The sequence below is a fragment of the Nyctereutes procyonoides genome, unplaced genomic scaffold (genome assembly GCF_905146905.1).
Source record: "Nyctereutes procyonoides isolate TBG_1078 unplaced genomic scaffold, NYPRO_anot_genome, whole genome shotgun sequence".
Taxonomy (NCBI): domain Eukaryota; kingdom Metazoa; phylum Chordata; class Mammalia; order Carnivora; family Canidae; genus Nyctereutes; species Nyctereutes procyonoides.
In genome coordinates this window covers 4,642,612-4,665,423 of record NW_026575051.1, presented here as the reverse complement: position 1 = coordinate 4,665,423, position 22,812 = coordinate 4,642,612, and the positions used below count along the sequence as shown (strand labels likewise).

The 22,812-nt window shown below is 42.6% G+C and overlaps 1 pseudogene; it reads right to left on the bottom strand.

Annotated features, from left to right (window-relative positions):
- Nucleotides 1-15,109: 15,109 nt before the first annotated feature.
- Nucleotides 15,110-16,438, bottom strand: LOC129512810 (elongation factor 1-gamma-like; annotated as a pseudogene).
- Nucleotides 16,439-22,812: the final 6,374 nt, after the last annotated feature.

The following is a 22,812-nucleotide window of genomic DNA, read 5'->3' as shown; positions in this document are numbered from 1 at the left end:
GGTGCTAAACCGCTGCGCCACCCAGGGATCCCCTAAATAAAATCTTAAAAAAAAAAAAGATTTTGTTCTTTTTTATGGCTGAGTGAACTTTAAGATAGGACAATGGAAATTATTGAGGCTAAGGAACAGGAAAAAAATTGAAGAAAAGTGAACAGAGCCTAAGGGACCTGTAGGACACCATCAGTGGATGAGCATACACATCATGACAGTGGAGAAGAGAGAGGGAGGGGCAAAGAGAATATTAGAAGGAATGATGGCTGAAAACTTCCTAAATTTAATGAAATACAGAACATAAAGTTCCAAAAAAACTCAATGAATTCCAAATAAGATGAACTCAAAGAGACTCACACCAAGATACATTATAATAAAACTTTCTTTTTAAAAAAATATTTTATTTATTCATTTATTTGGGAGAGACCATGTGAGCAGGAGGAGGAGCAGAGGGAGATGGATAAGCAGACTCTGTGCTGAGTGTGGAGCCTGATACAGGGCTCAATCCCTGAGATCATGACTTGAGCAGAAATCAAAAGTCAGACCCTCAACCAACTGAGTCACCCAGGCACCCTTATAATCAAACTTACAAAACCCAAAGACAGAAAATCTTGAAACCAGAAAGAGAGAAGCAAATCATCACATACAAGCCATCCTCAATAGGATCATAAACTGATTTCTCATCAGAAACTTGGAGGGGAGGGGGATTCCTGGGTGGCTCAGCGGTTTAACTTCTGCCTTTGGCCCAGGGCGCGATCCTGGAGTCCCAGGATTGAGTCCCCCTTCGGGCTCCCGGCATAGAGCCTTCTTCTCCCTCCTCCTGTGTCTCTGCCTCTCTCTCTCTCTCTCTCTCTCTCTCTCTCTCTCTCCCTATGTCTATCATAAATAAATAAATAGATAAATAAATAAATAAATCTTAAAAAAAAAGAAAGAAAGAAATTTTGAGGGTAGGAGAAAGCAAGCCAAAACAAAAAACTGTAGACCAAGATTCTTATAACCAAAAGTGAAGAAATCAAGACATTTGCAGGTAAACAAAAGCTAAGGGAGTTGGGGACCACTAGACCTGCCCTGCAAGAAATGCTCAAAGGAGTGAAATGAAAAGATACTGGACAGTACTTCAGGGTGAAATGAAAAGATACTGGACAGTACTTCAAAGCCATAAATTGATCTAAATATATTAATAAAAGTAATAGCATGGGCAATTATAAAAGCTAGTATAATTATAGCAAGTGTTTGTAACTACTTTTTGTTTTCTACATGATTTAACACTATACATTTTTTTAAGTTAGTGTAAAAACTAGTCTTACTACTACTATAACTTTGGTTGGTAACTCCAAAGCATGTTTTCTACATAATTTAGGAGACTGATGTATTTTGAAGAATTATTCATTCATGTTTTTGGTCATACACTATATAAAGATGTAATATGTGATATTAACAGCCAAAAGGGGTGAGGATAGAGCTGTAAAGGAATAGAGCTTCTGTATGTTATTGAAATTAGGTTGCTATAAATTCAGTTTTAGAATATTTTAACTTTAGGACTTTTTAAAAGGTTTTTACTTTTATTTGTTCATGAGACACACACACACACACACACACACAGAGGCAGAGACACAGGCAGAGGGAGAAGCAGACTCCATGCAGGAAGCCTGATGAGGTACTCAATCCCAGGACCCCAGGATCACGCCCTGAGCCAAAGCAGACACTCAATTGCTGAACCACCCAGGCATCCCTAATTTTAGGATGTTAATTATAATTCCCATGGTAACCACAAAGAAAATAGCTTTACAATATACACAAAAGGAAATTAAGAAAGAATTTAAACACTTCACTCCCAAAAAAGCTAACTAAACACAAAAGAAGACAGGAATTCAGGAAATGAGGGACAAAAAGACTATAAGATATACCTGCCTTCGGCCCAGGGCATGATCCTGGAGTCCCAGGATCGAGTCTCACGTTGGGCTCCCTGCATGGAGCCTGCTTCTCCCTCTGTCTGTATCTCTACCTCTCTCTCTCTCTCTCTCTCTCTCTCTCTCTCTCTCTGTGTGTGTGTGTGTGTGTCTCATGAATAAATAAATAAAATCTTTAAAAAATTTAAAGATATACAGAAAACAAATAGCACATGACAGAAGTAAGTCCCTTGTCACGTAATTACTTTAAGTGTAAATGGATTCAACTCTTCAGTCAAAAGACAACTGGATAAAAACACAGATCCAATGATATACTATCTACAAGAAACTCACTTGAGATCCAAAGACAGAAACAGGTTGAAAGTGAAAGAATGGAAAAATATATTCCGTGCATATAGTAACCAAAAGAGAAGAGTAGTCATACTAATATCAGCCAAAATTAGTTAATTTAAAAAGTTTACAAGAGACAAAGGACAAGTATTCATTAATAAAAGGCTAAAGAGGCCCCTGGGTGACTCAGTCAGTTAAAAGTTCAACTCCTGATCTCAGCCCAGGTCTTGATCCCAGGGTTTGAGTTCAAGCCCCTTGTTGGACTCCACGCTGGGTGTGAATCCTACTTAATAAAAATAAAAATAAAAATAAAAATAAAAATAAAAATAAAAATAAAAATAAAAATAAAATAATAATAATAGGCTCAATACAGCAAGAAAATAAAACAGTTATAAACATTTATCTACCTCCTGACAAACCATCAAAATATATGAAGAAAAACCTAACAGTTGAAAGGAAAAAGAGACAGGTCTACAATAATAGAGACTTGTTTTTTAAAAATCTCAAATCAACAACCTAATTGTATTACTTAGGAGCTAGAAAAATAACAAACTAAACCCAAAGCTAGCAGAAGGAAGGAAATAATAAAGACTAGAGAAGAGAAACAAAATAAAGAATGGAAAAACACAGAGAAAAAATCATAAAATCAAATCCTCAAAAAGATCAACCTTTACCTCATTGGACTAAGTCCAAAAGAAAAGACTCAAATTATAGGGGATCCCTGGGTGGCTCAGCCGCTTAGCGCCTGCCTTTGGCTCAGGGCACGATCCTAGAGACCCGGGATTCAGTCCTGCGTGGGGCTCCCAGCATGGAGCCTGTTTCTCCCTCTGCCTGTGTCTCTGCCTCTTTCTCTATGTCTATCATGAACAAATAAATAAACAAATCTTTAAAAAAAAAAAAAGACTCAAATTATAAATATCAGAAGAAGAAGTAGGGATCACTAACAATGCTACAGAAATAAAAAGGAGGGCATGGGATCCCTGGGTGGCGCAGCGGTTTAGCGTCTGCCTTTGGCCCAGGGCGCGATCCTGGAGACCCGGGATCGAATCCCACGTCGGGCTCCCGGTGCATGGAGCCTGCTTCTCCCTCTGCCTATGTCTCTGCCTCTCTCTCTGTGTGTGTGTGTGTGACTATCATAAATAAATAAAAACTAAAAAAAAAAAAAAAAAAAAAAAAAAAAAGGAGGGCAGCCCCAGTGGCTTAGTGGTTTAGCGCCACCTTCAGTCAGCCTGGGGTGTGATCCTGGGTACTCAGGATCGAGTCCCATGTTGGGCTCCCTGCATGGAGCCTGCTTCTCCCTCTTCCTGTGTCTCTGCCTCTCTCTCCTTCTGTGTCTCTCATGAATAAATAAATAAATTTTAAAAAAGAAATAAAAAGGAATATAAAAGAGTGCTATGAACAACTTTACACCAAAAAATTAGATAAGCTAGAGGAAAGGTTCCTAGAGTGCAAAAGCCACCAAAACTATATCATAAAGAAGTTGAAAATGTGAATACAATTATAAGTAATAAGGAGATTGAATCAGCAATTAAAAACTTCCCAAAAAAGCCAAGTCCAGGACCAGATGGTTTCCCTGGTGAATTCTAGCAAACACATAAAGAAAGATTAATACCAATCTATGTCAAGCTTTTTCCAAAAATGGAAGAAGTTACCCAAAGAAAACAAAACACTAATACAAAAAGATATATGAACCCTTATGTTCACTGTAACATTATTTATAATAGCCAAGATATCAAAGCGACCCAATTGTCTACCAATAGATGAATAAAGATGTGATACACAGGGTTGGGGATCCCTGGGTGGTGCAGCGGTTTGGCGCCTGCCTTTGGCCCAGGGCCCGATCCTGGAGACCCGGGATCGAATCCCACGTCGGGCTCCTGGTGCATGGAGCCTGCTTCTCCCTCTGCCTGTGTCTCTGCCTCTCTCTCTCTCTGTGACTATCATAAATAAATAAAAATTAAAAAAAAAGATGTGATACACACACACACACACACAGAGTAATATTACTTAGCCATAAAAAGAACTAGTTTCTGCCATTTGCAACCACATGGATGGACCTAGAGGGTGTTATACAAAATGAAATAAGTCAGAAAAAGACAAACATCATATGATTTCACTTATATGTGGAATCTAAAAAATAAAACCAACCAACAACGGGGATCCCTGGGTGGCTCAGCGGTTTAGCGCCTGCCTTTGGCCCAGGGTGTGATCCTGGAGTCCCAGGATCGAGTCCCGCGCCAGGCTCCCTGCATGGAGCCTGCCTCTCCCTCCTCCTGTGTCTCTGCCTCTCTCTCTCTCTCTCTGTCTATCATAAACAAATAAATGTTTAAAAAAAACAACCAACAAATAAACAAAAAGCAAAACATTCACTATATGACTGAGCCTCAATAGCTCAGTCGGTTAAGCGCTTGACTCTTTGGTTACAACTCAGGTCATCATCTCACAGGTTGTGGGATTGAGCCCTGCACTGGGCTCCACACTCAGCAAGGAGTCTGCTTGAAGATTCTATCCCTCTGCCCCTCCCCCTACTAGTATGCTCTCTCTCTCTCTCTCTCAAATAAATAAATCCTTAAAAAAAAAAAAAAAACAGGGACACCTGTCTGGCTCAGTTGGAAGAGCATGCAACTTTTGATCTTGGGGTCATGAGTTTGAGCCCACATGGGGTGTAGAGATTACTTAAATAAATAAAACTTTAAAAAGAAAGTAGAAATGACCCATAAATACAGAGAACAAGTTGATGGTTGTCAGCAGGAAGGGTGGAGGATGGGCCAAATGAGTGAAGGAGTGACACAGGTTTCTAGTTATGGAGTGAGTGAATCATGACAATGAAAGGCACAGAATAGAGAATATAGTCAATGACATTGTCACAGTATTTTATGGTGACAGATGGTAGCCTCACTCGTGGTGAGCATAGCATATAGACACACCTAAAACTAACATAACATTGTGTGTCAACTATACTTCAATTTTAAAAAAAAAGGATGAGGAGGGAATATTCCAAACTCACTTTTTATGGAGACAGCACTACTTAGATACCCTAGTCAGACTAGGTCATAACAAGAAAACTAGAGGCCGATATCCCTGATGAACATAGATGCAAAATCCTCAAAGCATTACCAAACCAAATTCCACAGTACATTAAAAGGATCAGACACCATGATCAAGCGGATTTATCCCAGGAAGCAAGGAAGTTTCAACATCCACAAATCAATCAATATGATACACTACATTAACAAATGAATAATAAAAATACTATGAGCATCTCAATATATTGCAGAATAAGCATTTGACAAAATTCAACATCTATTTATGATGAAAACTCTCAGCAAAGTGGGTATCAGGAGCATATACCTCAACATAATGATTGTATATGACAAGCCCATAGCTAACATCATACTCAATGGTGAAAAACTGAAAGCTCTTCCTCTAAGATGAGGAACAGGACAAAGATGCTCATTCTCACCACTTTTATTCAACATAGTACTGGAAGTCCTAGCCAGAGCAATTAGGAAGAAAAGAAATAAAAGGCAACCAAACCAGAAAGGGAGATGTAAACTTGTCACTATTTGCAGATGACATAATATAGAAAACCCTAAAGATGCCACCAACAAAACAAAAACCCAGAATAAACAAATTTAGTAAACTTGCAGGATACAAAATCAATATACAAAAATTTGTTGCATTTATATATACTAATAATGAGCTACCAGAAAGAGAAATTAAGAGAACAAAGCCACTTATAACTGTGTCAAAAAATAATAAAATACTGAGGAATAAATTTTTTTTCTTTTTTTTTCTGAGGAATAAATTTAACCAAAAAGTAAAAGACCTGTACCTTGAAAACTATAAGACACTGATTGAACTCACAAATAAATGGAAAGATATTCAATTCTCATGGAATGGAAAAATGTTAAAATGTCCATACTACCCAAAGCAATCTACAGATTCAACATAATCCCTACCAAAATTCCAATGCCATTTTTAGCAGACATATAACAAACAAGCCTAAAATTTGTATAGAACCACACAAGATCCCAATTAGACAAGAAATCTTGAGAAAGAACAAAGCTATAGGTATCACTCCCTGATTTCAAAATACATTACAAAGCTATAGTATCAACATAGTATGGTATTTGCACTAAAACAGACACAGATCAATTAAACAAAACAGAGAACCCAGATGTTAACCCACACAATTGTGGTCAATTAATTCACAGCAAAGATGCTGGAATATACAATGAGGAAAGGACAAGTCTCTTCAATAAATGGTGCTGGGGAAACTGGACAACCACATTTAAAAGAATGAAACTGCACCACTATCTTATACCAGATATAAAAATCAACTCAAAATGGATTAAAGACTTGAATGTAAGACCTGAAACCATAAAAATCCTAGAAGAAAAAAATGGAGGAAAGTGTTTTTGACATTGATCTTGAGACTATTTTTTGAATTTGACACCAAAATCAAAGGCAATAAAAGAAAAAACAAGTGGAACTATAACAACCTAAAATGAATCTGCAGAGCAAAGAAAAGATCAATGAAAGGAAAAAAGCATGGGGCACCTGGGTGGCTCAGTCAGTTAAGCATCTGCCTTTGTTTCAGGTCATGATCCCAGGGTCCTGAGACCAAGCCCTGTGTCAGGTTTCCTGCTCAGTGGCATATTTGCTTCTCCCTCGCCCTCTGCAGCTCCTCCTGCTTGTGCTCAAACTCTCTCTCTGTCAAATAAATAAATAACAACTTAAAAAAAAAAAACAAAAAGAAAGAAGAAAGAAAGAAAGAAAGAAAGAACCCACCAAATGGGAGAAAATGTTTGCAAATCATATATGTGATAAGGGGCTAGTACCCAAATATGTAAAGAACTCATACAGCTCAGTAGCAAAAAATCCAAACAATCCAATTGAAAAATGGGGAAGGCTCTGAATACATTTTTTCTAAAGAAGACAGATAAATGTACAACAGATACATGACAAGATGCTTGACGTCACTCATCATCAGGGAAATGCAAATCAAAATGATAATGAGGTACCACCTCACACCCATCATAACGACTATTATCAAAAAGATGAAAAAATATGTGTTGATGAGGATGTGGAGAAAAGGGAACCCTTGTGCACTGCTCTTGGGAATGTAAATTAATGCAGCCACTATGAAAAACAGCATGGGAGTTCCCCTCAAAATTAAATAGAACTACCATGATCCAGCAATTCCACTCTTGGGTATCTTCACAAGGGAGAGAAAATCACTGTATCATATTCATTGCAGCATTATTTGCAATAGCCAAGACATGAAAGCACACTAAATTGAAGAGAAAAATAATATGAGCATCTCATATAAATGAATAAATAAAATGTGGTGTGTGTCAGGGGGTGCCTGGCTGGCTCAATCTGTGGAGCACGTGACTCTTGATCTCAAGGTTGTGAGTTCAAGCCCCATGATGGATGTAGAGATTACTTAAAAATAAAATCTTTTTTTAATTGGCATATGTGTATGAGTTAAGCATATATACAAATAAATAAGTTCATGCACACACAATGGAATATGAAAGAAGCCATATGAAAGAAGGAAATCTTGCCATTTGTAACAAGATTAATCAACCCTGAGAATGCTATGCTAAGTGAAATAGGTCAGATAGGGAAAGACAAATGCTAGATGATCTTACTTATATATAGAATCTAAAAAACAAACAAACAAACCCATAATGACAGAGTAGATTGGTGGTTGCTCAGGCTGGGGTGGGGGCGATGAGTGAAATGGATAGAGGAGGTCAATGGGTACAAACTTCCAGCTATAAGATAAATAAGTCTTGGGGATTCATGTACAGCATGGTGACTATAGTTAGTAATACTGAATTGTATATCTGAAAGTCACAAGGAGTAAATCTTAAACATTCTCATCACCAGAAAAAAATCTGTAACTATGTGTGGTGATACTAAACTTATTATGGTAATAATTTTGCAATATATGCATATATCAAATAATTATGTTTCTACACCTAGAACTAATGCAATGTTGTAATAAGTCAATTATATCTTTAAGAAAATCTCCCAACAGGGCAGCCATAGTGGCAGCAGTGGTTTAGTGTCACCTGCGGCCCGGGGTGCTGCGGCCCGGGGTATGATCCTGGAGACCTGGGATGGAGTCCCACGAAGAGCTCCCTGCATGGAGCCTGCTTCTCCCTCTGCCTGTGTCGCTGCCTCTCTCTCTCTCTCTCTCTCTCTCTATGAACAAATAAATGAATAAAATCTTTTTAAAAAAAATCTCCCAACAAAGAAAACTCCTGGATCTGATGCTTCCCTGGTAAATTCTAGCAAACATTTAAACAAGAACTAATACCAATCCTTCTCATACTTCTCCAAAAAAATTGAATTGAAATTGAAATTTTCTCCAATTGAAAAATTGAAATTCCTAACTCATTCTGAGACCAGCATAACCCTGATACCAGCTAAAACAATAGAACTGAATTATAAAAGAAATGTATAGGTAAATTGTTATGACCTGGATTAGGCAATACACATACACACTTAGATGCACAAATTCTCAACATCTCTAGTAGACAACAGGAGTCCACCAGTAATAGTGGCTGCACCTGAGGAGGAAAAGTAGGCAACTGTGGATGGGAATAGAGGAAATTATTTCCAAAGTATATTTATTTTTACCTTTTGAATGTTCTATCATGTGCTTATAATATCTATTCAAAAATACAATTTAATTTAAAAGGGGGGCACCCCGCTGGCTCAGTTGGAAGAGCATGTGACTCTTGATCTTGGGGTCATGAATTTGAGCCCTACATTGAGCATATAGATTACTAAAAAAAAATAAACAAATTGGTAAACTTTCAAAGAAAAGAGACACAAAAACAGATGGCAGATTGGATTTGGCTCAGGGGCTTACTAAGCCCTGCTCTCAGCCAAAATGACTCAATGTAAAGAAAAAACTCACTTCCTTCTGTATTTCTTCTGCTACTCACACTCTATCTCTATTACAACACCACTTTTGACAGCAGATGTGTGGGTGTTTACTACACATCAAGCAATTCTGTGACATCAGCTGGGTGTCCTATAGTTTAACTCAATTCTGACACTATCTGCCTAGAGATAGCAGCAGATCCCACAGGTTAAGGGCTGAGGCCACAAGACTACTCCCCACATTAACTTCATACACCAACATGGTAGTCCAGGGTGTCATTTGTGTTCTGACCAATCGAGTATATTTCAGAAGTTTCCATGACCCCCTCCTCAGCTTCAATTAGTTTTCTAAAGTTGCCCATGGAACTCAGGAAAACATACACTTACTAGATTACCAGTTTATGATAGAAAGATATGACTGAGGAACAGCCAGATGGGAGAGATGCACAAGGCAGAGCACATGTGAAGCCTCCATGGTCTCTTAGAGCATCACTCTTTCCAGAACCTCCAATGCATCTACCAACCCAGAAACTCTCTGAACCTCCATCCTTTGGGTTTTTTTTTTTTAAAGATTTTATTTATTTATTCATGAGAGGCACAGACAGAGAGACAGAGGCAGAGACACAGGCAGAGGGAGAAGCAGGCTCCATGCAGGGAGCCCAACGTGGGACTCGATCCTGGGTCTCCAGGATCACACCCTGGGCTGAAGGCAGCGCTAAACCGCTGAGCCACCATGGCTGCCCCTCCTTTGGGGTTTTTATGGAGGCTATATTACATAAGCATGGTTGATCAAATCACTGGGTATTGCTGATTGACCTCAATCTCTAGCCCTTCTCCTTCAAGGTCAAGGGGTTGGGAGTGAAAGTTCCAATCCTCTAATCGGTGGTTGGTTGCCCTGGAAACCAGCCCCCCATCCTTAGGGACTTTGCAAAAGTCATCTCCTTAACATAAAGTCAGGTATGATTGAAGAGGTTTGTTATGAATAATAAGACACTCCTTTTACCTTTATGGCTCTGGAGCTGTTTCAGGAAATCAAGAACAAAAGACTAAATATTGCAACAAACAATGCTCCTATTGCTCTTGCCTCTTAGGAAATTTCAAGGATATTAAGAGCTCTGAAACAGGAGGAAGGAGGAAGAAGAAACAGGAGGAAGATCAAATATATATCTCTTATGTCCCAGTATTACAGGCTCCATCAGCAGTGCATCATATCCCCAATAACTGATGAATCTATTGCCCTAGAATGTTGTACTGAAAGACAAGCCAGTTGCTTCCACAAACAGACCTCGAAGTATGGAAGGCTTATACACAATAGATATTTCTTTGTGTGTTATATAACAATACTGAGCAGGTGAACAGCCAGCCTTCTTCCATATAGTCATTCAGGTCCCCAGGCTATTGGAGGAAACTGCGTCCCAGGAGCCAGACAAGCAGCAGAGTGAAGACTAGAACACAGGCAGGCTGATGTTTGGTGTATAACCCTATTTCTTAGCCATGCTGAGCCCAAACATCAAGCTGCTTCAGTTCATTCTCGTTTCATAATTTCTGACTATCTTGGTCCTGCATCATAAGGAACATCTTTATCAAATCAAGCACAGTGCTGGGAAGATTCATTTGGTGGGTAGAATGTTTTAAATGAGTACAAGAATGAAGAATGACATGGGCTTTGGTCTTTAAAAAAAAAAATTTCATTTATCTATTCATGAGAGACAGAGAGAGAGAGAGAGAGAGAGAGAGAGAGAGAGAGGCAGAGACACAGGCAGAGGGAGAAGCGGGCTCCCCATGGGGAGCCCGTTGCAGGATTTCATCCGACCTGAGCCGAAGGCAGACGCTCAATCACTGAGCCACCCAGGTGCCCCAGCTTTGGTCTTTTTGACTAAACTTCTGTAAGCTGCTCGGTAAAAAGCTGAACTCTTAAAAAAAAATTAAAGAATGAATAAATTAATGATGACTCCTATAATGTGACTTCAGTTCCTCTCATTTCACATTTACTTAGGGCTGTCTTTTTTTAATTTTAAAGATTTTTATTTATTTATTTGAGAGAGAGAGCACACGTGCAAGAGAGCATAAGCCAGAGGAGGGGCAGAGGGAGAAGCAGGCTCCCTGGCTGAGCAGGGAGCCCAATGCAGGGCTTGATCCCAGGACCCTGAGATCACGACCTAAGCCGAAGGCAGATGCTTAACCGACTGAACCACCCAGGCCCTCTAGAGTTGTTTTTTACTATAAACCACTTCAAATCCTTTTAGGTAGTAGGTGGGTTAGAATATAAAATAAGTCAGAAAGTTGAAAATGAGGGGTCCAAATGGAATGAAAATAGACAGGACATTGACCTGTCCGATTAAGCCACTGGGATGTGACATCAGAAGAACTATTTTCCTCAGGAAAGTCCTCTCCCACATCAATCTGTGGCTCTATTTTTCTCCCTCTCCTTTCCTTCTTGCATTGAATGCCTTGGCAGTGGCTTTTTGCATCCCGTGCCCCAAAGAATAATCTGATCCAATCCAATATTCATGTATTTGTTTCCTGGGGCCGCTGTAAACAAATTACCACAACCTGATGGTGTCAAGCAGGTGTTGTAACTCTATTACAGTTCCAGAGGCTCAAGATGAGAATCTGTTCCTTGCTCCTGCCAGCTGCCAATGGCTGTCAGCAGTCCTTGGCTTATCACTCCAATCTTCCAGGCCAGCCTCTTAAAATCTTTGCTCCATCTGCACATCACCTTTTCCTCTCTCTACCAAATCTTCCTTTGCATCCCTCTTATAAGAATGCATTTGTTTGAGGATCCCTGGGTGGCTCGGGATCGAATCCCACATCAGGGTCCTTGCATGGAGCCTGCTTCTCTCTCTGGTTCTTTCTCTGCTTCTCTATCTCTCTGTGTGTGTCTCTCATGAATAAATAAATAAAATCTTTTTAAAAAATGCATCTGTTTGCACTTAGAGCAACCTTGACAATCTAGGATAATCTCCCCAGTTCAAGATCTTTAATCATCACATCTGCAAAGACCCCTTCTCCCCTCTGTATAAGGAAAGATTCATAGGAACCACAGTTTAGGACATGAATTTCTTTTAAGATTTTTTCATTTATTATTTGAGAGGGAGAGAGACAGCATGTACCAGTGTGGTGGGGAGTGGCAGAGAGAGAAGGAGAGAATCCCAAGCAGACTCCTGGCTGAGCCAGGAGCCCAAAGTGGGTCTTGATCTTAAGACCCTGAGATCACTACCTGAGCTGAAATCAAGAATCGCATGCCTAACCAAGTAAGCCATCTGGGCGCCCCAGGACATGGGTATCTTTTATGGGCACATTGACTCATTCATTATTCATTACTCCGCCATTTGCTGAATATTTGTAAGAGTCCTCATTCGGTCCTGTGGGTATGCAAAACTGTAGAAGTCAGGGTCCTTGACATCTGATTTTAATAGAGTAAAGTTGATATCTCCTCTGCCACCTTGTCTAGAAATCATCCCTATCAGAGTCCAGTCAAGAAAATAGATACCTCACTAGCTATTTTAAGAGAGAATGTAAAAGAGGGCATTGGGGAAGCAGAGGCTAGAAAACATGGGACACTCATGTCCCACGGTGAAATGTGTTACCCCAGAAAGCAATGCCCAGTGGAAGGGCTGAGGGAGCAAAATGAAGATCCTAAAAGCTTGGAACCGGGGTGAGGAGTGGAGGCTCTTGGAGGTGAGGGTCCCACCTCTGAAGGGAGGTGGTGTCCTGCTGTGCTCAGGACAGCTCAGAGGAGGAGACCCCAGGACCGGGGCAGGAGAGGAGGAGAGGAGAGGAGATCCTGGGAGAGTGGAGAGGCCGGAACTGAGACTCCCAAAACAAACTGGAGGCTGAAGCCAACTACTGCTGGCTGGGATGATGTGCCCGGGCTGCGGCTGCAGAGCAGATGGGGTCCAGCCCTGGCCCACGGTCTTCCTCTAGTGCCCCCTGCTGGTAGAAGCGCGCTGGAGGCCAACTGACAGGAAACGCAGAAGCTCCTGCTCCAAAAAGTCAGAGCGGAATATAGAGCGTGGGGGAGCAGCCGAAAACTAGTAACGATCCACATGATCCACCCCTTCACCTACCCAGCAACCATAGCCATCTCTCTATCTGTATTTGAACTTCTGTGTAACAAGGATAGATGCTTCTGCCTAACAGGATAGATGCGACTATGCTCCAAACAATGAAGACACTCTCATCCTTTCCCCCAAAAAGGGATACACAGAGTCCCTACAGTCATCCCTAAAGGATGTTAATTAGTCCAGGAGTCATTCACAGTTCCAGCTGACTATTCTGTGATCTACAGACTATACTGTTAAATTAACCACCCATTAGGGCAGCCCCTGTGGCTCAGCGGTTTAGCGCCGCCTTCAGCCCAGGGCGCGATCCTGGGGACCCGGAATTGAATCCCACGTCGGGCTCCCTGCATGGAGCCTGCTTCTCCCTCTGCCTGTGTCTCTGCCCCTCTCTCTGTCTCCGTGTCTCTCATGAATAAATAAATAAAATCTTTTAAAAAAAATTAACCACCCATTAGAATCTTTAAAAGGTTGAAGAAAGAGGGAAAAATACATAAATTTCTTTGTATGTATGCCTATGTGATTATATATCCTATGGGTACAGTTGTCTCCCAAAGAGATAAATTGAAGTCCTAATCCCCCATGGGCACCTAGGTGACTGAGTTGGTTAAGTGTCTATATTTGTCTCAGGTCGTTATTCTGGGGTCCTGGGATCCTGGGATTCAGCCCCGCATTGGGCTCCCTGCTCGGCAGGAGTCTGATTCTCCCTCTGCCTCTGCCTGTGCTCTCTCATTCTCTGGCTCTCTCTCGCTCGCTCGCTCTCAAATAAATAAACAAAATCTTAAAAAAACAATAAAAATAATTTTAAAAATGAAGTCCTAACCCCCAGTATCTTAGGGGGTAAGTGTGATCTCATTTAGAAATATAGTCTTTACAAATGTAATCAAACTAAAGTGAGATTATTAGGATGGGACCCAATTTAATCTGACAGGTTCTTACAAGAAGAAAATGTCATGTGAAGATACAGACCCAGGGAGAATATTGTGTTCTGGTGGGGGCAGAGATTGAAGTGATGTGTGTACAACCCAAAGAACACCAAGAGCTGCCAGGAGCTGCCAAAAGCTGAGAGAGGCAAGAAAGGTTCCTTCCCTAGAGCCTTTGAGAGACATGATCCTGCACACACCTTTATTTCAGACTTCCTCTCAAACTATGAGAGAATAGATATTTTTTAAAGATTTTGTTTATTTATTCATGAGAGACACACACACACACAGAGAGAGGCAGAGACACAGGCAGAGGGAGAAGCAGGCTCCATGCAGGGAGCCCGACGTGGGACTCGATCCCAGGACCTCAGGATCACGCCCCAGGGTGAGGGTGGCGCTAAACCGCTGAGCCACCCGGGCTGCCCGAGAGAATAGATTTCTATTGTTTTTGTTTTTGTTTTTTTAAGCCACCCAGACTGTGGCTTTGTTATGGCAGCCCTCAAAAACTGATGGTGTGCATGTGAATATTTACACACCTAACAAACAAACCAGAAAATGTGCCCACCTACTACATACTTGTTTGTGTAGTTCACTACAAGACAATAGTTGACATTAATCACTTCTTCTATTCTTTATTCCGTGTTCCCTTTGCCTTGGGCTGGCACCTCAGTTGGTTGAATTCTTCATTTGATGGGGTAACACTTTATTTAATTCCCGAAGGATATGAATTCTCAGTGGTCCTGTCTTTTGTTGTTATACTATTGTTTTCCATTAACTTTTACTTGAGAATATAAAAGTACTAAGAGACACCCCAGAGAACACTCCAGATTCTAGACATAGCTCTGACCTCATCATGTAATAGTGATCCTATTTTTCTTTTTTTTTCTTTTTCTTTTTTTTTTTTTAAGGGTTCAATGTTCAGTTTCCTTTAATGACCCCCATCTCGCTGAAGGGCAGGTACAGGCAACTAGGTGATGACAAGAGATGTTTACTTGAAGATCTTGCCCTGATTGAAGGTTTTGCCCACATGCTGGAAGGCCGCCTCCCAGGAAAAGTATTCTCGAACCAGCGTCTGGGTCTCCTCGCTGCCAGGATCCAGTTTTCACCACGTATAGGACTCGTAGTCCAGCTGCCAATCTGGACTCAGCAGAAAGGCAAGCTCCTGGCCTCGGAAGACCCAGACTCCAGAAATGGAACTGCTGTTGTTGGTTCCAAAGAGGATGACACTGGCAAAGGCATTCTTCCTCAGCTTGTCCAACCGTTGGAACATTCCAGTGATGAGGTTACAACTCATAAAGGTCTGAGTGAGCTCCTCAGGGAAGCGGTACTCAGCGTACCACAGGGACCAGCCATCCTTATCGAAGTGCTCCCAGAAATACGGCAGTGCCACCGTGAGAGTGTCCTCATTGAAGTACTTGCACTTAAATTCGTCCAACACAAAGGTACTCTTGGGCAGGTGAGCAAAGGGGTCTTTGGCCTTTGGCTCAGCAGCCAGTGCCTGCTCACATTCATCCATCTCCTCCTCAGGAGCAGGGGCAGCAGCCTTCTTCTCTTTCCGCTCAGCCTGGGGCTTCTGCTTCTCTTCCCAAGAACCCTTCTCTTTCCGCGGGGTGCCTTTTTTAGGTTGGCTCTCTGCAAACTTTTTAGCATCAAACTGGGCCGTCTTCTCAGAGTTTCACCTCCCCCAAGACAGCCTGGAACCGGGGCTGGTTAATGCAGGTAAGGAACCGCGGTAGGTATTGGGGAAGGCCTGGTGGAAAGAAGGCTCCAGGACCTGTTTATAGAGCCACAACAGGGTGCAGACAACTGTGATGTCAGCCAGTGTCACACGTTTGCCCACCAGAAAACTCCTCCTCTTCAAATGAGTATGCAGGAGCCCCAGAATTTGCCACACTTCCTCCTTTAAATTCTCTGTGGCCTGCTTGTTGTGGTGCATGATGCCCAAGGTAGGAAACACCCAGGTACTGGCTGGGGGCACTATGTCGCTATCAGCAAAGCTCACCCACTGCACCACCTGGGCTGCTGCCTCTGGAGTACTTCCCCGCAGCTCCTCATTGCTCACATAGTAGGCAATGGCATTGCTCTCAAACACACAGAATCCATCATCACCCTCAAATGCTGGAACCTTGCTGGCAGGAAATTTACGGAGAAATTCAGGGGTGCGTTTGGTTTGGCCAAAGTGGAAGTGGGGTGGTGCGGAGAGCAGGCGGACCTGAGCCCCGCTGTAGTGAGCAGCAATGAGAGCCTTGAAGGCCCTCCAGTTTTCAGGATATGTGTACAGGGTCCGGATGCCATGGTGATTCTGCAGAGACTCTTTTTCTTTTTTTTTAAGATTTTTTTATTTATTCATGAGAGACACAGAGAGAGAGGCAGAGACACAGGCAGAGGGAGAAGCAGGCTCCATGCAGGGAGCCCCACGTGGGACTCGATCCCGGGTCTCCAGGATCACACCCTGGGCTGCAGGCAGCGCTAAACTGCTGTGCCACGGGGGCTGCCCGTGACCCTATTTTTCTTTGGTTATCAGATTCAACCGTTTCAGCAAGTAGAGTAACTGCTTCCTTTGTCTGTTGGTTCAGTGACATGAGGAGCCCCAAATGACCAGGCAGTGTCAGCTTCCAGGTCAATAAATCAACCCTGTGCCCCATGGTGGAAGCATTCCTCTACTGGGAATCATGACCTTTAAGCCAGCAGAGCTCAGAGATGCATGGGTGGCTCAGTTGGTTAAGTGTCCACCTTCAGCTCAGGTCAAGATCCCAGGGTCCTGCGATTGAGCCCTACATCAGGTTCCTTGCTCAATGGGGAGTCTGCTTCTCCCTCTCTCTCTACCTGCTGCTCCCTCTGCTAGTGCTCTTTCTGTCAAATAAGTGAAATCTTTAAAAAAATACACTAGCAGAGCTCAGAGTTGCAGGAATAGGAAGCAAAAAAATTACGGATATATTATTAGATGTAATTTTGACAAGAACTACTTACACTTCCACTCTTTGATTTCTAGATTTGTATATTTTGGGTGCTTCTTCAAAGCAGTTCATCCTGTAAAATGAAGCCCAACATTTCAAGATGTTGTCTGCCTTGTGACTTGGTGGGCCAGATAATACTCAGTATCTAATGGGCACCTCAGATCACATGGCCACTTGATGTCCCATGGTCAAACACTGAGTCTCTATCAACACCTAGTAGCAAGCTTGGAGCCAAATCCAAAGGAAAGGAGTTCTCTGACGAAGAGGGCATGGAATTGCTCCAAAAGTTTGTGTGTGTGTGGGCTGTGACTCTCCATTAGGGCTTCCCGGTGGCTCCTATCTGCCATAGATACTTCAACTGTCTTTTGACCTGTTGGGTCAGAAGACCCAAATGGTGGAACCATGTGCACTGCAACCTGAGTCTCCCACTCCATGACCTGTAAGCCATCGGGGAGTCTGCTTGAGATTCTCTCTCCCCTCTGCCCCTCCTCCCTTAAAAAAAAAAAAAGAAATAAAGAAAAGAAAACATAAGTAGCATCATCCCTGCAGCTTCCCCAAGTGTGCAACACGGCTTTTAGTTTCCTATCTTTAGAGGGAGGCAAAGTTCTGGGATCCTAACTTGTGGTCTTTCATAGCCTTAATTCCATGATTCTGAGACCAATGTGAGGTTCTGTCATTGGCCAAGCATTCATTCAAAAAACTAGAAAAATAACCACAGGAAGGGTCAGTGGTCTTCCTTTATTCACTGTGATTTAGACATTAGTCAAAATTCCATTTAACATCTGACCACCATAGGCCCCTTCTGGCTTTTTTGGTTCCCAGGAATTAATGATGATTCAAAGCCAGTATCTAGTAATCTCCAAAGAGTCTGAGAATGTCCATTTCTCCAAGAATACAGTTACCTTAGTAAATGGCTGCAAAGCCCTTTGAGGAAAGCTTCAGAGATTTATACTGCATGCTTATGGGGTTTTGCAAGATCCTGTCTCAAGCAGACACTGAGCTCAATTCAATCCAGGGGCTCTGAGTCAATGATCTGCATTAGCTCCAAACTGTGACCATCATTATGGAAATTAAGTCAGGTTTCTGGCTACCTGAACTGTCATGTTTCTGCTCTAAAGATCAAGAAATATTTTAATAGGCTGCCCATCTGTTTTATTTCTAGGGTCACCATAGCCACAAAAAAACCCATGCAGGTCAAAACATTCTGATTGCCTTCCTCGAGAGCCTAGTATGGCTCTGGTGACCAAATGTTGCCACTTGGCCTCTCCTCGTCCAGGACTCCAGCTTTCTTACTGAAATGTTGGAGCCCATCTCAGGGGTGGGCCTTACCCCCACTACTCCTGGCCTACAGGAAACTGCACAGGGCTCATCGAGGATTCTGATCCTCCTCCATGCTACAGTATTGCTGGCTTCTTCATAGCAGGTGTATCTCCTGAGACTTCTCAGGAGATGCAGTGAGGAGGAGATGTGCAGGACACATGTGACAAATCCACTCCCATTTTCCCCCTTCCTATGCTTTCACATTCCTTCTACATGATTCCAGGGAAGTACTCACACCTCAACCTCACTGAATGGAGGCTATCATGGAGGGCAAGGTTTAGTCAATCAACTCAGCAAAATGCTAACTCCTCTCCCAGCTGTACAAGCTAACACAGTGTGGTAGATAGCAAAATAAAATGGCCACATGTCCCTCCCCTCTCTGTATGTACACCCCTTGGCAATGTGACTTTATTGCAACTCCCATCAAGAGGTGGGAATCTAGGGATGTCTGGATGGCTCAGCGGTTGCTTTCGGCTCAGGGTGTGATCTCACGGCCCCAGGATCAGATCCCTTATCGGGCACCCAGTGGGGAGTCTGCTTCTTCCTCTGCCTCTGTCTCTGCCTCTGTCTCTGTATCTCTCATGAATAAATAAATAAATAAAATCTTAAAAAAAAAAGAGGTGGGATCTATTTCTCTACTCTCTCAAATCTGGATTGGCTTTGTAATGTGCTGTGACCTACACACTATAGCAGACATGATTTTGTGGGTGTTCTGAGGCCAGGCCCCCCAAGGCAGGTGGAGGTGTCCCTGAGGAGGGGACTGTCAAAGGAAGGAGCCAGAGTGGGCCTCTTGGGGGACAAGAGGCCACGTGCAGAGACAGTCCCAACTGATGGCCTGTACCAACAGGCCAGATGTCTTGGGGCATTCATCCAGCCCTGGCCAAGCCACCAGATGACTGCCACTGCATGAATGATCCCAGATGTGACCAGCAAAAGAACTGCCCAACTGAGCAGAGCCAAATTGCTGACCCACAGAATCATGAGCAAATAAAACGATTGTGGTTTTATGCCACTAAGTTATATAGCAATAGATAACTGGGACACACATCCTACCAGGAGTCTCTGGTAAGTGATCTCATACTGAGAGGACTCAATCCAGAAAGGCCATCTCTGACAAAACTGCAAAATACAAACTGGGTGAAGAGGGAGCCCAAAGCAATGGAGGTGAAAATCCGTGGGGGAGGTGAGGCAGGTGGAGAGAACACACCTGCAGTGTGGATCTCAGGCAGAGGCAGCAAAAAGCCAGAGAGGCTTATGGGTAGCCTCAGGTGTGACCATGGGGTAGAGGGCTGAGGCCAGGTGGAGACAGGGAGAAGTCAGGAGACTGAGAAGCCAGGTGATTGGAAGGACCATCTATGTGGACACTAAACATGTCCAGAATGATGGCTGGAGTAGTGTCAGAGACAAGGGCAGCAAATCAGGACCTAACTCTTTAAAGGGATGAGGAGTGACCAGGGTGTAGGTTGTCTGCAACAACAGTATCATCAAACAGCATGAGAGCTAAAGCTAAGTGGAGTGGAGAGGGGTCATATTCTGGAAGTGGAGCAAGGAGGTCACCCACGCTACTTCCTGGCCCTGGGGGAAGGAGGAGTGGGGGAGAAAGAACAGCCACCATTAGAGCTAGTGGTAGGGGATCCAGGGTCCTCAGGGAGAGCCAGTTGTCCAGAAGAGCTAGGAGGTGAAGGAAACCGTTCACAGAAGACAAACCCTAGGGCCCTTCCCATGCCTGAGGTCAAGGGAGCTTGTGGAGGGTTCCAGTAGTAAGGGGGTGGGAGACGGGATGAAAGAAGGGGAAACAGGGCCAGATGGGGATTAGGTCCCAGGAGGAGGCTGAGGAGGCTGACGGGGACAGAAACTGGGATAAGAGGTATAATGAGATTAGTACTGGCTGCTTCTGCAGCAGAGGGGTGGTGAGAGGCTTGTCAAGGCTGGCAGGGGGAAGGGCAGGGGGCAGAGAGGGGCACACAAACACTCAATGCAGAAACGGTTGTGCATAAGCTTTTCCAGAACTCTGACTCCTGCCAACACCTGTCCAAGAATGGACAAGGAGGTGTTGAAAAATTCAGTGAAATAGAAGAGAGCACAAGAACAGATCCCAATACCGATTTGATTTTATGTATAACAATGATGGGTTTTTGATTCGGTGAGAAAAGAAGGGTAGTTTATTTACTAAGCGACGCTGACCCAGCTGGTCTCCCACCAGGAAGACGATGAGATGGGACCCCTGCCTCTCACTGTAGCCAAATAAATTTCAGACAGTTTAGCACCATAAATGTAAATAACATGCAAAATATATTCCAAAAGACCTTTTAAACCAGACCACACAGCCAAACCCCATGAGAGTAAATGTATACACATATAATCGCATAAAAGTTATAAATTGTTTATGGCAAAAGACACCTTCCCTGAAGTCAAAAGGGTGTTAATAGGACAGGAAATCACTTGAGGGGATCCCTGGGTGGCTCAGTGGTTTAGCGCCTGCCTTCGGCCCAGGGCGTGATCCTGAAGACCCGGGATCAGGTCCCACTTCAGGCTCCCTGCACGGAGCTTGCTTCTCCCTCTGCCTTTGTCTCTGCCTCTCTCTGTGTGTGTCTCTTGTGAATAAATAAATAAAATATTTTAAAAAAAAAGATGTTTAGTCTTACTAGCTATCAGAGAAATATAAAGTAAGACTGTACTATTGCTTAATACCCACAGATAACCAAAAATGAAAATACAGGGACGCCTGGGTGACTCAGCGGTTAAGCATCTGCCTTCAGCCCAGGGTGTAATCCTGGAGACTCCGGATTGAGTCCCGTGGCCGGGTCCGGACATGGAGCCTGCTTCTCTCTCTGCCTGTGTCTCTGTCTCTCTCTGTGTGTCTCTCATGAATAAATAAATAAAATCTTATAAATAAACAAATAAATAAATAAAATAAAAATACAGGTGATACCTATTGTTTGTGATTAAATGGGGGAACTAGCTCTGTTCTCATTCATTGCTGGTGAAAGTGTTTCATTACAGCCTTTTTGGAAAACAATCTGGAAATATCTATTAAAATTGAAATATGCACACCCTTTAATCCAGCAATTCATACCTAAATTAAAGTAAAACCCCTTAAAAATAGGGACACCTGGGTGGCTCAAAGGTTTGGCGCCACCTTTCGCCCAGGACGTGATCCTGGAGACCTAGGATCCAGTCCCACGTCAGGCTCCCTGCATGGAGCCTCCTTCTCCCTCTGCCTGTGTCTCTGCCTCTTTGCCTCTCTCTCTGTCTCTCTCTCATAAATAAATAAAATCTTAAAAAAAAACCTTAAAAATAAAAGCCTGAGCACATAAGGATGAATATATGTAAGAATATTTATTGTATCATTAGTCATAGTAGTGAAAACAAGACAAACCTGGTAAATAAATGGAATGCTTTTAATTTTGGTTTTAAGATTTTATTTATTTATTGATGAGAGATACAGAAAGAGATAGAGATATAGGTAGAGAGAGAAGCAGGCTCCCTCTGGGGCACCTGACTCAGGACTCCATCCCAAGACCCTGGGGTCATGACCTGAGCCAAAGGGAGATGCTCAACCCCTGAGCCACCCAGGTGTCCCTAATTTTATTTTTTATTAAGCTTTTAATTTTAATTCCATTATAGTTAACATACAGTGTGATATTAGTTTTAGTTGTATAATATAGTTATTTGACCATTCTGTAAATTACTCAGTGCTCATCATGTGTACTCTTAATCCCCTTCACCTGTTTCTCCCATCTCCCCACCCACCTCCTCAAACCATCAATTTGTTCTCTGTAATTAAGAGCCTGTGTCTTGGTTTGTCTTTCTCTCTCTTTATTTTTTTTCCTTTGTTTAATTTATTTTGTTCTTCAATTCCACATAGGAGTGAAATTACATATTTGTCTCTCTCTGGCTGACTTATTTCACTTAAGTGTTATACTCTAAGGCTTCTCCATGTTGCTGCAAATGACAAGACTTCATCCTTTTTTACGGTTGAGTAATAATCCATTGTGTATATATACGCTACATCTTCTTTATCCATTCATCTATCAATGGTCACTTGGGCTGTTTCCATAATTTGGCTATTATAAACAATGCTGCTATACACACGGGGGCGCACATATCCTTTTGAATCAGTGTCTTTGTATTCTTTGCACAAATACCCAGTAGTGGAATTACTGGATGGTATATTTCTCTTTCTATTTTTTCTAATATTTCTATTCCTATTTTCTAATTTTTTTAAAGATTTTATTTATTTATCCATGAGAGACACAGAAAGAGAGAGACAGAGACACAGGCAGAGGGAGAAGCAGGCTCCAAACAGGGAGCCCAATATGGGACTCGATCCTGGGACTCCAGGATCATGCCCCAGGCCACAGGCAGGTGCTAAACCGCTGAGCCACCCAGGCGTCCCATCTATTTTCTAATT